The sequence below is a fragment of the Apodemus sylvaticus genome, chromosome 11 (genome assembly GCF_947179515.1).
Source record: "Apodemus sylvaticus chromosome 11, mApoSyl1.1, whole genome shotgun sequence".
NCBI lineage: Eukaryota > Metazoa > Chordata > Mammalia > Rodentia > Muridae > Apodemus > Apodemus sylvaticus.
In genome coordinates, this window is record NC_067482.1 from 66,069,629 (window position 1) to 66,074,920 (window position 5,292).

The 5,292-nt window shown below is 40.8% G+C and overlaps 1 pseudogene; it reads right to left on the reverse strand.

Annotated features, from left to right (window-relative positions):
* Positions 1–1,426: 1,426 nt before the first annotated feature.
* On the reverse strand, positions 1,427–2,213 carry LOC127696342 (60S ribosomal protein L7a-like; annotated as a pseudogene).
* Positions 2,214–5,292: the final 3,079 nt, after the last annotated feature.

The window sequence follows — 5,292 nt, forward strand, 5'->3', positions numbered from 1 at the left end:
TTTGTACTTAATGTTCTACAACACATCTTTACATATGTGAAGGCAATATTTATGAACTCTTATTTTAATCCATTTTCATGTATATCAATATATGAATATAAGAATTTGAAAATAGTCATCTGTTTTTTTCTCTTTGGACCTATGCATATACTCAGTTATATGAATCAAACTCTTCATATTTCAGTAGCTTTACATTCTTCAAACAAATGCATATGGTTATAGCATGTATTTATTTAATGTAATGTTAGATCTCATTTACTAATATTTTATTAAATATTTTTCCAAAGTGAGTGTTGGTATGAATGGTCTATAACTTCTCTGTTTTAGTAGAATTTTCTTAACTTCCATGCAATTTATAAAACATACTTAGCACCTTTCCTTCCTTTTGACACTGAATCTTAAATATCACTGGTACTAAAAACACATCTGCCCTTCTATTTAACCAAGGTTTTCTGTCCACCATTGGAGGGCACAAGGCTTTGACACCCAGAGAAGCTTGAAACTACGGATGACTGTGTGTCAGGATCTTAGAGCTATTTTTCATTTGAGAAAATTGGATAACACATAGCAGGTGCTACAAAATGTCGGATATTATGATCAAATGACAAAAAGAGCAGGGGCCTGCAGAAAGTCATGAATCCTAAATCAAAATCAGCATGTGAGATTCAGCAATGGGATGAAATATTTGAAGCTGGCAACTCCTGGGCGTGTGGTTATGGCTTTTATAGGCTCCCTAGTGGTTAATTGCAGTTTCTCATGTGGGCAGAGAAGTAGAGAAGAAAGACATGAAATGAACTGACATTGAGGGTGCTTACTAAGCAGGAAGGTAAGTGCTGAAGGATTTTCTTACTCAGTCCTTTTAATCCAAACCAAAAGCCTATGAGAATGGTGATTTCTCACTTTCAGTAGTCCTCCCAGCTGAAGAAACGATTAGTCAGGGTGTATGAGTTTCTAGAAGACTGGGTGCCTAATTCATTAGATTTAGAACTGATATCACGGAAGGAATTGTTTTCTTCTCTGAGATTATCTGAAGAGTAGAAAATAAAGACGAGGCACAGGGGCATATGGATCCCCTTAGCATTGGGGAAGAGGAAGCAGGACTATCAGGACTATCAGGAGTTTGGTGGTAGCCTGACCTTTTTGTCTCAAAGAGACCTTAAACTCTCCTGAAAAGAAAATGAAAGTTAGAAAATAGAATTAATAAAATAATTGAGATCATCTGTAATTTCAGAAAATGTCAAATGTATACTCCCAAGTATTATATCCAAGCCCATTCATATAAAATATGTATGAAGGGAATTTTATAGGTATATATATAATGTTTTGGTAAGAGTGGGTTAAAAGCTACACTAAATATGGATAGACTTCTGGTTAACTTCTTTTTTTTAATTTTGTAATTATATTTATGTACAGAAAACGTAGTGTACATTTAACCCACTTTAGTGGCGAGTTCTTTAGCCTTTGCCTTTTCCAGCTTGGCAATGCCAGCCACAGACCTAGGACCCAGGACGTTACCTCCCCAGTGGTGGCGGATCTCATCATATCTGTCATAATTGGTCTTAATAGCTTCCACCAGCTTAGCCAGAGCACCCTTGTCTTCCGAGTTAACCTGTGTGAAGGCAGCAGTGGTGCATGTCTTCCTGTGGAGCAGGCGCCCCAGCCTGGCCTTTCCCTTGATGATGCAGTGGGGCGCCCCCACCTTTCAACACAGGGCAGGCAGGAAAACCACTAACTCAGTGGGGTCTACACCATGGGCCATCACCACCAGCTGAGCCTTCTTGTTCTCCACCAAGGTGGTGACTGTACTGACTCCTGCTTGGAGGACATGTGGTCTCTTAGTTGAGACGTCCCCTTTGCCAGCAGCTTTCTTCTCAGGCCAGGCCAGTAGCCTTTGCTTCTTCGCTTGCTTTTTCTCTGGCCTGTACTTGTGGGCAAGCTTAAGCAGCTGTTTGCCTGTCCAGGGCCTGGGTGAACTGGTTAATGGCAGGAAGTACTTTGAGGATGGCTCTTTGCCGCTGCAGCCTTATGTCGTGGGACCATTTGACAAAGCATATTAGGTCTCTTTTGGACTGGATGTCCTGCCCAATGCTGAAGTTCTTGGGCCTTTTCTCAAACAAAGAACTGACCACTTTCTTGGCCTCCTGTTTCTGAACAATTGCTGGTTCTGTGGATACCTTCCTCCCCTTGGCCTTCTTTCCTTTGGGCATCCTGCTTGGCTGGTGAAGGGAGCTTTGGTTAACTTCTTAAACACACAAACACACACACACACACACATTTATTTATATGTGTGTACATATGCATGTAGATAGATTTTATTTTCTTTTTACTAATGCATCTATAAATACATCTTTGTGGGGGTGTGCCCTTGGAGGTCAGTAGAGGGTTTTGGATTCCCCTTGGAGCTGGAGTTATAGATTGTTGTGAGCTGCCCAAAACATGTTCTAAGAACCAGAACTCAGATCTGCTGCAAGAAGGCTACATGCTCTTCACTGCTCATCTACCTCACCAGTCCTACATACATTTAATGACAGAATTTTCCTCTAGCAAAGGAGACTATGAGTGAGTGCACTTGCTGTGGTCTCTGGTGGTTAGCTTGAGCTCTTCGCTGCATATGTCTGAGTTTGCACATGATTTCACAAGAAAGAACCAATGAAAGAAGAGAGAAAGAATGGCTAGAGCAGTATCCAGTAAATGTAGGTGGTCAATAAACACTAATTGAGTCAAAGTGCATGGTGAGTTCTACTTTTGAAACACGATGCAATTATTTCTTCCTTTTAGAGGCTTGTGAAGGAGAGTGCAGATTCCTGAGGGTGGGGCTGCTGCCAAGGAAAGATGGCGCCCATATTAATACTTTTGCTTGAGATAATAAACGGGTTCAGGAGCTCTTGAGTGATAAAGTATATTTTAGTGGTCTTTGGGTTTCTCTTCAACTCCAAATCTTATTCAGTGAACAGTGTACAGTAGATTCAGTGTACAGCAGAAAACCCAGCAAAGGGCATATAGGTGCAGGTTCCAAATGGAAAAAGTCTACAGAGGAGCAATTAACATGAAAGGCACTTAATCTCACTGCGTTCAGAGAAAGGTCAATTGTTATAGATGCCAAACTGGGAAACTATTGAGAATATGTGTTGTAAATGATTTTGCATCTGTGGTAGAGGAACTCAAAGAGAGGGTCTCACTTGTACTATACAGCACCCAACAAATATGTGTCTCCAGCTCCCACACAAATTGTTTTTAGAAATTGAATATTACCTTTTAAAATATTTTAATCTTTGATTACTTTTTGTTTTGTTTTGTTTTGTTTTGTTTTGTTTTGTTTTTTCGAGACAGGGTTTCTCTGTGTAGCCCTGGCTGTCCTGGAACTCACTCTGTAGACCAGGCTGGCCTCAACTCAGAAATCACCCTGCCTCTGCTTCCCAAGTGCTGGGACTAAAGGCATGTGCCACCACTGCCTCTTTGATTACTTTTTATTTAAAATTTATTTGGTGTGTGTGTGTGTTTGTGTACAGATAACATGGTTCCCTTGTAGCAAGCAGAGGACAACTAGTAGAAGTTGGCTGTCTCCTTCCACCACAAGAGTTCAGGGATGAACTTTGTCCTCAGAGTAGGTGGTGAGCCCTTCTACTCAGTGAAGTCTTTTGCCAGCCCCTCTTGATATAACAATAATTACTATCAGTGTTCATAGCAGCTTTCCTTCTCTTTCTGGATAATATTGGGCCTTCATATTGTTGAATATAGTAAAAAACAAGAAAGAAAGAAAGAAAGAAAGAAAGAAAGAAAGAAAGAAAGAAAGAAAGAAAGAAAGAAAGAAAGAAAGAGAGAGAGAGAGAGAGAGAGAGAGAGAGGGAGGGAAGGAGGGAGGGAGGGAGGGAGGGAGGGAGAGAGAGAGAGAGATAGAGAGAGAGAGAGAGAGAGAGAGAAAGAAAGAAAGGAAGGAAGGAAGGAAGAAAGGAAGAAAGGAAGAAAGAGGAAATTTCATGTTCACTTCATGTTCTTGATCACCGCTGAGAACTCTTCATGTTCTCATAGGCAGTACTGTGCCAACTGTCTACTTTTGTGCTAGGTATCTACTGGATGCTTTTTGTTTGGATCTGTGAAACTCACAAGAATGTTCATTAGTCTTTTCTTTTGACATAGTTGACTGTGTTTTACAAACCCAGGAGCTAGGAATAGAAAGTCCTGGAGGATATAATCCAGAGATGGAAAAACAAACCAAGTTTGTGGAGGCTAAAATCAAAATGAATGGGAGCTTCGAGTGGAGCAAAGAGACTGGAGTGTTTAAAGAAGTTAGCGGCATCCAAGTAGCCTCCCTGATCAGGTATATCATTGGGTTTTAGTCTAAGTGATGGGAAACACTTGAGTGTTTTAAACAAGGGTACCCGAAATGAGAATTATGGTTTCTACTTGTGTGTATGCCAACCTTGAGCCAGCCACTAGAGGGAGGCAGAAGGTGACAGGGCAGTCACAAGTCAAGCCCTCCCCTCCACCATGACCTCCACAGTGGGAACAGCCTGCTTCAAAAGGAGAAATGTTCCAAAGGGAAATTGACTGTCTCTGATTAGGGAAAAGTGGCAATGACTTTAACGAAAAGATGCCTCTCTAACTGGATTCTTATATTATTCCAGTAGCAACAGAAGAATCTTTAAAAGAATACATTCTGTGAATCCATTTATAGGTATCCATGCAGACCTCATATATAACAGGGGATATGAAGAACTTTCTCGTTGGTATATGGCCCAGGCATTGGCCATATTATTAGTATTTCTATGTTAACAGGAGACGCTAACCTCCAGTCAGTTCAGAAGAGACCAACATGGATCAAATGGATTCTATGGGACATTTTATAATTAATAATACTGGACTTGAAACCTCTTCAGTCACTGGTTTCATTGCACAGTATCAATAAAAGATGACGACTGAAGAAATTCTAAAATGCTTAATGGCATGAGGCATGGTGTTTACAGTTAAGAGAGCAAACAAGTAAACACCAGTTTGGGGACAGCCTGTTGACTACAATGCTTGGATGTGCACACTGGCTTTGCCATGGTGACTGTCTTGACTGAAAATGGCCTGCAGCACACTCTGTAAGGTTAAAGATGGCAGAATAACAAGAGGAAGTTCCAGCTGTGGCTTAGTCACATATTGTGTGACTTCGGCAAATGACTTAACCTGTCTGAGACATAAGAATCACTTCCTGACTAAAGGACTTAATACATGCAACTTTTGACACAGCTCATGCACATTCAAACACTGTCAATTGGGAATTAATCCTTCTGTGGTGAATGCCCCCTC